Raw genomic sequence first — 12,027 nt, forward strand, 5'->3', positions numbered from 1 at the left:
ATAAACACAAGCACAAATAAAAACCTGAGGAATCAGAGGGTCAAACTTAAGAGAGAGACTTAATTTGGACACACAAGAACGCATGTCACCCACGGGTCTTTCCTGTCATAAAAACATGGAAGGTATTAGAGCTTCTGTTGGGAGTCCAAGGCATCCAAACAGCAGAGCCTAACGGAGTCAGTGTGAGGACGGGTAAAAGTCTATGAAGAAAACAGTGAAGCTTGCCTGAAAGGGAAGCGGAATAAGTTAAATAAAAATCGTTTGGCCCTCCAAGAAAAATACCTGAAAATAAATGGGTTCTTTATAACAAATGCATGATTAAGAAGTCGGAGGACCTTGGGCACAAAGTGAAGGCGGCTATTAAGAGCAGATACAAAAACACAAATAATCAAGCAAGTATATTAATGCAGAACTATGAATAATGTAGAAATCCAATATGTATCCACACGCTCTCTCCTTTCTTTTAAAAGCCAATATACCTTCTTCAAATATTTGAGTAAAGCAGTAGACATTTAATTGTTTTATATACAAAAATACAACTAATACTAAAATAAAAAATGAATGTGTATATATGTTGCTAGCAACAATTTAGAAATGTAAGAGGAAATGATTAAACTCGAATAAGATGCGTCAGTTTTTAGGGAGAGATTCTGTTTAATACTGACAAATGAACCAATCAATGTGGGAATACAACATGTATAGATATTGAGATACTTACCTGAAATCTTAGACACAGATTAAAGGTGTCTCTGAAAGGGAGGGGAGTAGATTTTTGTTTTTAAGATTCTATCCTTTCTTCCTGACTGGATGTTAGCACATGTATGACTCTTACAGAGAAAGCCACTTAAAAATAGCAAAATAAAGTTAGATCCGTGAACTCTTGTTGAAAAGATGAGCACTACATGGGAAGGATGATTACCTAAACCTGGTTGCTCTGCGATCGCTCACACTTGTAACCACCAGTGCTAATGGCCTGATACTTGTACACTGTCATCCAGTGTCAACAGCCATTGCTCTGCTAATGCGGAAAGACACTGTTTTACCCCTTAAACACATTTTTTTTTGTAATACTCTGCTGAAAGCTCCCAGCCAGGGTGCTTTGACAGGCAGTAATGATCTGTGTGAAGCAAGCAGTGACCTCTAGCTGACAGATTTCATTATATCTACCCTTGTGCATTCAGACATTCACAGTAAAGAGGATGTACCTGTTCTGGTGAATTGCAAAACCGCTATTGGGATATTACAGGTTTCTGTAAAATAAATAGATTAGGTAGGTATACATAGGACCATAGGGAAACTTGTGTCAGCCTTCAAGAAGGGAGTATTCTGCTTCAATCACTCCATCTTTTAGAATATATATTTTGTGTGTGTTCATATATATATATGAACACACACAAAAAAAATCCATATATATATATATGTATATGGATTTTTTTTTTCTGTGATAAAGGCTGGGACGTGGTTAAATCAGCCAGCTTCTTCTTTTCACAGAAGATGAAAGGCAGAAGGAATAAACCACAGCTGGACTGCTTCTACGTCAAAGACAGTATGGGGAGACCTCTTGAAAAATTTTGTTATGATGATCTCTCCTTGGGAACAACGAGATAGGACACAGGAGAGCTAAGCATTTGGTGTGTAAAGCCCATTCTTCCGAATGAAACACCTGGAGGAAGTTTGATACCTATGACTACTTGTTTCTGTTGGGTATTTCAGGGTTCTTCCCTTGACTGCACAAAACAGTTGGAACCGACAGCCTCCTCCTGGTAAGGAAATGAACATAGACCATACTAAAGCAATTAAGTGCTGATGTGAGAGCCATAAGGAGACTGATTCATGGACAGTGAAGGCCGTTGCTGGCAATGCCCTGAAGTGAGGTCCGTTGTATGCACAGAGCCTTGGTAACAGGCTGGGTCCGTGGTGCACGTATTCTGTTCAGTTGAGTGATGCTCACTCCAAACCCAATGCATTGATGCCTCCTCTTAGCAGAGATATCGCCACAATCCAACACCGAGTTCAGAACAACCGTTCTCAGGATACTCAAGGAACTTAGAATTTCAAAAGCATCAAAAGGAACATAGAAACTATGAAAAGCAACCAGTCAGAAATGAAGGCTCCATGAACTGAAGTGAAGAAACATTTATAGGTAATTCATAGAAGAGTAGATAAAACAGAATCAAATTAGTGACTTGGAATATAGAAAGACAGAAAAATCCCAATCAGAATATCCAAAAGATAAAAGAATAAAACAAAAAAAAAATGATGGTAATGTGAGGATAGTAATGGAAAACTTCAAGCATACCAACATTTGTATCATGGGGTGCCGGATAGAGAAGAGAGACAGCAAGGACTGGAAAACCTATGTGAAAAAATAATGACAGAAAACTTCCCTAAACTAATGAAGGAAACAGACATACAAATCCAGGAAGAACATAGACTCCCAAAGAAGAACCCCAAAAGGACCCCACCAAGACACATCATCATTAAAAAACCAATGGTAAAAGGCAAAGATAGTAACTTAAAAGCAGCAAGTAGCCTGACCTGTGGTGGCACAGTGGAGAAAGTGTCGACTACGAATGCTGAGGTCGCTGGTTCAAAACCCCGGGTTTGCCTGGTCAAGGTGCACATGGGAAGCAACTACTATGAGTTGATGCTTCCTGCTTCTCCCCCCCCAATCTAAAAATAAAAAAAAAAGTTTAAAAGCAGCAAAACAATTAGTTACCTATAAGGGAACTCCCATAAGCTTGACAGCTGATTTCTCAACAAAAACTTAGCAGGCCAGTAGGGATTGTCAAGAAATATTCAAAGTGATGAAAAGTAAAGGCATACAACCAAAATTACTCTACTCAGAAAAGCTATCATTTAGCCCTGGCCGGTTGGCTCAGTGGTAGAGCATCAGCCTGGCATGTCAATGTCCCAGGTTCAATTCCTGGTCAGGGCACACAGGAGAATCAACAATCTGCTTCTTCACACCTCCCTTCTTCCTTTCCCTCAGCCATGGCTTGATTGATTTGACTGAGTTGGCCCCAGGTGCTGAGGATGGCTCCATGGACCTCTGTATTGGGCACTAAAAATAGCTTGGTTGCCAAGCAATGACCTTATATGGGCAGAGAATCACCCTTTAGGATGCTTGCCAGGTGGATTCCAATGGGGGTGCATGCGGGAGTCCGTCTCCCTGTCTTCCTTCCTCTTACTTAAAAAGAGAAAAGAAAAGCCATCATTTAAAATTGAAGGACAAATAAAGAGGTTACCAAACAAGAAAAGCTAAAAGTGTTTATGACCACCAAACCAGTATTACAGGAAATTTTCAAGGATCTTCTTGAAGAAGAAGATGAAAAAATATAAATAATAAAATGGAAATAAATAGATATTATCAACAAATATTTTAAATTAAAATGGATTAAATACTTCAATCAAAAGATATAGGGTGATTAAATGGATAAAAAAACCAGGCCCTTACATATGCTTTCTACAAAAGACTCCCTTCTGATTGAAAGACACACAAAGACTGAAAGTAAAGAGATGGGGAAAAAATATATCTTATGAAAATATAAATAAACAAAACATAAAAGAGTAAGTAGCAATACTTAAACAAAATAAATATTGGAACAAAGACTTTAAGAAGAGACACAGAAAGACCCAGCAACTCCAATTCTGAGTATTTATCTGAAGAAACTAGAAACACAAATTTAAATAGACATATACATCCACATGTTTAATGGATGACTATTCACGATAGCCAAGATATGGCAGCAACGTAAGTGTCCATCAGTAAGTGAATAAATAGAGAAGTATTACATATACACAATGGCAGCTGATTCAGCCATAAAAAAATAATGAAATGTTGCCATTTGCAACAATACAGATGGACCTAGATGCTATTACACTAAGTGAAATAAGTCAGCCGGAGACAAATACCAAGTTTTGACTTATGTGGACTCTAAAAGCAAACCAAGAAACGGGACAGAACCAGACTCGTTGATGCAGAGAACATTTTGACGGTTTCCAGAGGGGTGTGGGGTGGAGAGGAACGGGTGAGAAAGATGAAGGGACTAGGAAGTAAAAATCAGTAGTTACAGAATCGTCTCAGAGAGGTAAATTACAGCATAGGGGACACTGTCAATAATGTAATACATAGATACATATGATGTCAGGTGGGTACTACATTTATTTGGGTGATCACTTCAAAAGTTATATAAATATCTAATCACAGGGTTGTACACCGGAAATTAATATAATACTGTATGTCAACAGTAACTTAAAAATAAGTACAATTTTAGTGCTAAAAATTTATGTATAACCAATTTTAACAAAGTATAATTATTAGTATGCACACAGGTGATATTAAATATATCTATATTTCATTATATTTAAAGTTTAGTTTCTTAAAATAATGAAACACCAAATCATGAAAATAATTTCCATAAAAAGTTTCCTTCTCTGTCCAGTATCTGTGGAAGTTCACAGAGGCAGGACCTCTAATATGTAGTTTTAAAGCATACAATATAATTTTATAATGACTTATTGCTAAAATGTATTTCATCCTCTAAATAGCTAATCAAAAACAGTTACAAAGGAGTGGATGTTACATAAATGGCCCTAAGGTCACTAGTAATTGTAAATATTAAAAATTTTGTGCCAATTATATTACTTAAGTTTTTCAGATACATGAATTCTTACTAAAAAAATAACTGTTCTTAAATAATTTGAACTGTAAGTGACTTCTGTGTTTACGAGATATTAGCTCAGAAAATCAAGTTGCCACTTAAATTTTCTCCAGTCTATTGTCTTTATGTCTTTCTTGGGATACATTTTACTCTGTACATTTAAAGATTTATTCATGAACTTCCATTAGCATTTATAGAGCTGTATAACTCTATTTCTTACACAGCCAGGGGTAAATGAAATACCCTTGGCTCAATTTTCTGGCATTTAAATGAGTCTTAGGCTTTATAAGATTCAATTATAGTACAATGTTACTAATGTAAACACCAAGAAGATATGGGAAAGGGAATTAAAGATGCCCTCTATAATGACACATGAGAGGCTACACTTTCTCAAATTGAAAGGTACAAGTTGAGAGAAATTTTTACATTATCCAATATGATCACTACTAGTTTGGAGAATAGTGCTATTTTGGGGGGAATTAATAGATAGTAAATCTCAGGTCTGACTTAACCATAAGATCACATAGTTTATTTTGTTGTTGTTTTCTGTTTGTTTGTGTGTTTCTTGGTCTTTTAATACTGAACACAATGGCAGAGATTGTATAACTAGTACTTGACTTTTTAAAATTGTAGATACAGTATTTATAGCTCACCTTGCTTGCAAAAGACTGTAATCATTTACAGATTTGTTCCATTTGAGTAGCCTCCATGATAGGAGAGTTACAAAAGTTCCATCTGGAAGGTCACAAATAATGACCTGCAGGGTGGCAACCTGCAATTCACGGCGCGGAACACAGCCACGCTTTGGAAGATTTTTAAGAACAAAAACACCCTCTAGGGCAGTGGTTCTCAACCTTTCTATTGCCGTGACCTCGCAATACAGTTCCTCATGTTGTGGTGACCCCAAACCAAAAAATAATTTTGGTGGCTACTTCATAACTGTAATTTTGCTACAGTTATGATTCGGAATGTAAATACCTGATATGCAGTATGCATTTTCCGATGGCTTTAGGTGACCCTGTTAGGGTCGCGACCCACAGGTTGAGAACCGCTGCTCTAGGGACAGAACGTAGGATCGAGTCAGGTCTCTCTCTTGGAAATGCGGGCGTTACATATGACAAGTAGAGTACGGATACAGCAGGAAATGGCGCCTCTTGCAAATTTTATCCCAATACCTGTCACAATTCCTTTCGTCCCGCTCTTAGTAATTTACCCTTTTGGGATTTCACAGGAATTTGAGAAACTATCTCCTGGGGCCCATTTATAAAAACGAGGCCAGAAGAAACCGACCTGGGCTCAAGAATCAGGAAGAAGCATTCAGTTTTGTGGACCTTTCTTCTCCACCCAGCAAGCCAACTGAGAACCTGTATTTGTTTGAATTGAACCAGCTCAACTGCAAACTGGAAACAATGGGGCCACAGAGTCACAGGAATGGGGAGGGTGTGGTAAGCAATAGAGGGGAAGATGTTTGGCCATGTTACAATGAGTCAGATGCATGGTTCTGCTCCCCATGGTCACTGGAGATTATAGTAATTACAACCCAGTCTCAGGATCCCATTAGCTCAACGATTACTTGATAGTCCTGGGCTGTGTGTGGTCCGGGCTTGGAATTTAAGCAGACCTGGAGGAATGCCCTTCATTTTTACATAAACAGATTAAACTTTCTGAACCTGAATTTCCTAATCTGATAATCCTGGGGAATTTTGGGGACATTCAAGAAGACAGCAAGTGAGGTGGCAGCTGGGTGGACATTATACTCGTGGTGATGTCCCCTTCGCACGAAGGCAGAGAGTGTCCCCTGGAACCAGCAGCCACCGTGACCAGCGGTGCCACCCTGCACTCGTGAGTAACTACAGACTCAAGAAAACAGGTTGTCATCATCCGGACACCCACCGCGTCTGAGCACCTGTACTTCAAGTCAGTTTCATCTCATGCATGATTTTAAATTATTTTTTCCTTTAACAAGATGTTGGTGTTTATTGGAAGACTGGCGTTGCTGTGAGAGTGTTTGCCTGTGCGCTGTCCAACCCTGGGATGGGAATGTCTGTGGCAGTTCATGGAAGACTGGCGTTGCTGCGAGAGTGTTTGCCTGTGCGCTGTCCAACCCTGGGATGGGAATGTCTGTGGCAGTTCATGGAAGACTGGCGTTGCTGCGAGAGTGTTTGCCTGTGCGCTGTCCAACCCTGGGGTGGGAATGTCTGTGGCAGCTCATCCACCGCAGTTCCCCGAGATCACGATAGTGCGCAACGCAGGGTGAGTCACAGACATCAGGGTACATGTGATGCTATATTGTGGAGGAAGCAAGCCTCCCTTTGGCTTTGAGAGGGGAGAAATTCGAAGAACACAAGAAAAAGGAGCCAGCAGGGGTAACCAAGTCAGCCAGTGATAAATTAACTACATCCCATAGTTCTCTAAATGGGTGCTTAGGATTGCTTGCAACACAAAGCAAGAAAAGTAACATCTGTAAGTAGCTAAGGCCAGTGATCTGGAGACCCCTTCCCCTTGCTGACCCCCGAAACGTCCCCTCCCCTCTCCTTGAGTCCAGGAAAACCTTAAACAAAGAAATCAACACTCCCATTGCTTGGATACTGTAAAGGTATATAAACCTGTGAGAAAATCTAATTCGGGCAGCTCGGGCTTTGGTGCTCCTAGCCTCATGCTCCACTAGCTACTATTAAATTCTCCTTTCTTCATTAATTAAATTGTCTGAATGCCTCCTCTGTCAGGAACATTTTCCTGCAACAATATAAACCCCAATTTTGGGGAGAGATGCCACCATATGATGCCACCCAACGACACCTGGTCACTCGTTGTTAGATCAAGTTAGGTTTGACTGCATGTCAGATGGAAGAACCTGACTTTCTTCCACATCGACAGTTTCGTGTTTATTTTCCCCACTTCTGCTATTCTGAGTCCGTGGTGTTTGGAGGCAGCCAATCAGCTGGCCTGGAATGAGTGACTGGGTGAGTGGGGGTTATGCTTTCACAAACAGGAATGGGAATTCTTCCGGTGTTTCCGGCTGAACACAAGCTCTCGGTGTGCGTTGAGCGAGTGCTATTTACGTTGGTTTCAGAATCCTCTGAGTCTAAGGAACATTCTCCGGGCCACACAGGTGGGTGACACGGTGGGGGAGAACTGAGTTGTAATCAGGGCTGTATGAGTTGTTCTCTAGAGATACGTTAGTCTGCTGAGCCCACGTGCAGGTGGTAGGAAACACACACACACACACACACACACACGATTAATTTATCAACAGACATGGGGAATGTTGCTGACTCCGAATCTGGCGTGGAGGGTTGACACAGTTTTACCAATAACGTGAAACAGTTGCAGCATGACCAGCACCATGCAGGAAAACAGACCTCTCTCACACCTGTCCTCAGACAAAAGTCAAGGCGCTGCCTGGCATCATGGCAGTTAGCGGCTGGTGCCCCTACTGCAAGGACATATGGAAAGGGCTTCAGAGCCTAAGTGCTTATACAAGAAAAGTCGGTGACCTTGTCAAATCCTCAGTTGCAATAGTACGGTTGCAGTAGATTCTCCTATTTATATTTTTGGACTCCTTCTGTTCTAATCTGAGGTCGTGGAAGCACTCGTGAAATACTGTGGTATTTCATCCGTGACATACGGCGGCTGCAGACACACATTCCCATATCAGACGATTCAAATTAGCCTTAAATTTGTATATATGTGCGCCTAGATACGCATCCACAGACCAGGAGCCCGCAGGCAAAATCTGGCCTGTGGTCTCTTCCCGGAACTGGTTTCTCTTGGTAACACGGCTGTAGCTCACAGACCTAGACTATTAACTGGTCCTTGGTAGAAAAAGTTTGGCCACCCCTGAAAGTACATGAGGAGGGTCAGTAATTTTTATATTGTCCACTAGATACACAGTGAATGGAACCATCAGAGAATGTTTAATCTTGCTAAAGTGTTTAAAGATAATTTAATCTTCATAAGTTGACTTTATAGAAATGATTTCATTTTAATTTTTATTTTGCTCAGTTGTGATTTTTATATGGTCTTCTAAATTCGAGAGAAAAATGTTGCATCATTTGAAAGGAAATATTTTAAACATTGAGTATTCTTAAGTTTTTAAATTAACTATACTATTTACTCTTTATGAAAATATATTCAAATTCATTATCCTTTGAATACAATTGCGTATATGTTCTAAATATCAGATCTTGTAACAAGGAATACAAGGACAAGAATTATAAATAAAAAATAAAGTGAAGGTCAGAAAAGAACAGACTGAAAACATCAACAGAAAATTTGAACTTGGGACAGTGTATTTTATCAAGGTAGGAAGTGGAGCATGATTGTTAAGTTGTCTGTTGGCTTAATGCGTAACTTTGTTTATTTAGGGCTCTTCTGTGCTCTCGGTCCAGACACTTGTTTTTAGTGACCAGGTTATTCTCTTGTTGTTGTTGTTGTAGTAGTTTTGCTAAGTGAAAAGAGAAGAGATAGACAGACAGACTCCCACATGCGCCTCAACCAGGGGATCCAGCTGGCAAGCCCACTAGGGGGCACTGCTCTGCCCATTTGGAACCCTTGCTCACAAGAAGCCATTTCTAGCACCCTGAGGCCATTCCTAGGCTCCACAGAGCCATCTGCAGTGTTCGGGGCCAACGTGCTGGAACCCATTGAGCCATGGCTGAGGGAGAGGAAAAACAGGAGAGACTAGGGGGAGGGGAGGAGGGGAGAGGCAGATGGGCGCTTCTCCTGTGTGCCCCGACCGGGAATCGAACCCCAGACCTCCACAGCCACCAATGCTCTACCACTGAGCCAACAGGCCAGGGCCCGTGACTAGGTTTTATACATACAGACTTTTTGACCCGAGTTTTAACTTAAAATTGGAAATTCATGTGTTCCAAGAAAATATACAATGACCACAATATAGACTTAGATTGCTTTTATCCAGTTGGTTAAGGTCTACTGCAAAAAAACACAGGCGACGATTTTCATCAATCAAAGAAAGGAAGTTTGCCTATTCATTTCGGCATCAAGAATCAGGAGTGCTTAGCCGAATATAGAGGATCAAATGAAAACACAGTTTATGGTATGTGTGTAATTTATTCCGCTGAGGGAAGGAGACAGTAGGAAGCCGGTCAGTCAGACAGGCTGTCACGCTTCCCGGGACACGGCGAGGTGAGAGGGGCTCCTGTCATTTCTGATGTGCAGGGAGGCACTCGCCTCATGTGGACGACAACGTGAACCAAGACCGAACAGAATCTGCCGCTGCGGAAGCTGACCTTCACCAGTGTCCTCCCGGGCTGCCCAGCATGGGGCAGTCAGGCTTATGTCCCTGACAACGATTCATGGTCCTTCCGAGCACCACTGATGACCACAACGGACCTTGAAACCACCCTGAAAATAAAAGCTTCCGCCAGAACCATTGCAGAACTGCATCGGAACACATTCTCTGACGTGCGAACACTGTGAGATTTTCTCGGCGATGTTCTGTGACTCCGACGCCTTGGACGAGTCACCTGCTGTGACTTTTCTCTGGTCTCTCGGGCTTCCTAGAGGTTGAACTCTCCGAGTCGGACCAGGCAGGCCTTCCAGGGGAGGGACGAGTGACCGTCCTCGTTCTGGTGCCTCCGGGATGGGCCAGGTGCTCGGATAAGGTACATGTCTCCTCTGGAGAGGGTATGCTGTGAACATCACGTGGCTGGCTTCCTGCCTGTTTCTATGCATTGTGTGTGTGTGTGTGTGTGTGTGTGTGTGTGTGTGTGTGTGTGTACAAACTCAAGAAAGGCCAACAAAGTCCAATTGGTGTGTGTTCCCATCTTTTGCATGACAATCTCTGAAGCTCAAAAATATTTAGGAGGAACTTGCCAATCCTTTCTTAATTCTACCCCTGATCTCTGTGTACCAGTGTTTTTCACTAGTCTCTGTACTCAAGTTAATTCAGCAAAATGTTGTCACTCAGCGAAAGCTTCCCTGTTCCCCTTCTTCCTCCCTCCCTCATGACCTCCCTCGCCCTTCTCAGCCCTGGCCAGCGGCACCTGCCTCTCACCCAAGCACCCCTGACTCCTGGCCATCTGCTGGCCTCCACATTGGTCCCTGTTCAGCCTGTGTCCCTCATGGCAGCCGAACCGGCTTCTAGACAACTGTCTGCTTCCCCTCCTGGGCCTTGTTGGCTGCCCGGTAACTTCCAAACGAGACTCCTTAGCATGGAGGTTGGCTCTTCAACCCCGTCTGCCGGGCGTCGGGGCTGCGGATCCTGCGGCTTCTCCACCTCAGCCTGTGGCGGTCCTCCCTTGGGGAGGGGGCTCCGGCAGGACAGGTCTGCTCCCCTGAGGCTGAGCCCTGCTTCCCACGGCATGGACCAGGCACCGCCTACCTTTCCCGGCCTAAGGTGGTCCTCCCTGGGGCCTCTGCATCCCTCTCACACTGTTTCATAGCACGTTGTATCATGATCCATAGTAGATTTTTGTTTGCTAATTTACCAATGCCCTTTCTTCTCGCCTATTGTCTAAGCTCCGAGAAGGTAGAGAGAGACTTCGAGTCTTCTGTTTGAGTCTAGAGAGTTGGCTAGCGATGAGTACAGTGTCTGACACAGAGATACAATAATTAGTGAATGCATCATTCACGGTTTGACTAAATTAATTAATCCATACATGATGCGCGGGACAGCAGATAAAATAATCTTTAGTATCGCCTCGAAGGAAGATTTTACTCGTCAGGGAAAAAGGAGCTTAAAATACAGTATTATTACTAAACAGACAAGGAGTAGAGACTGCTAACATTGCTATGTGAGGTACACAATTCTTAAGGAAGAATGAACATGCACGTATGTTACAAGCCGGGAGAGACGGAAGAATAATCATAAACAGGTCAGACATGGTTCGACCAGACTGAGTGTGAAGGCGGTCAAGTATCTAGACTTTGACCTGGAAGTGGAATGAGGGATCAGAGAGGGCTTTCAAGTAGCAGATTCGTAGGGTCATGGCTCTTATTAAAAAGACCTCAGTGTGTGTGTGTGTGTGTGTGAGAGAGAGAGAGAGAGAGAGAGCAAGAAAGGGGGTTGGTTAGGGAAAATTCGATGAAAGCAAGTGCATTAAGATAGAAGAGACAATTTATTTTCCAGGACACTAGAATAGTTTAGAAAGAGACCACAAGAAACCTTGTCAAAGAATTGCAGTGAGGTGGAGTTGATATCACAGTCAAAGCAGGAAGGAAAACTAAATGAAGAATGAATGCAGATTTAAATGGAATCTACCTGAAGCAGTTGAATGTTTCTACACAGATGTGAACTAAAGAAGACATATATATAGATAGATATGTATATATGTTACATTGATACATAGTATACTTAAGCAATATGGTTTTATATAGACTTCAAATATTGCCTCTC

The sequence above is a fragment of the Saccopteryx bilineata genome, chromosome 8 (assembly GCF_036850765.1).
Source record: "Saccopteryx bilineata isolate mSacBil1 chromosome 8, mSacBil1_pri_phased_curated, whole genome shotgun sequence".
Taxonomy (NCBI): Eukaryota; Metazoa; Chordata; class Mammalia; order Chiroptera; family Emballonuridae; genus Saccopteryx; species Saccopteryx bilineata.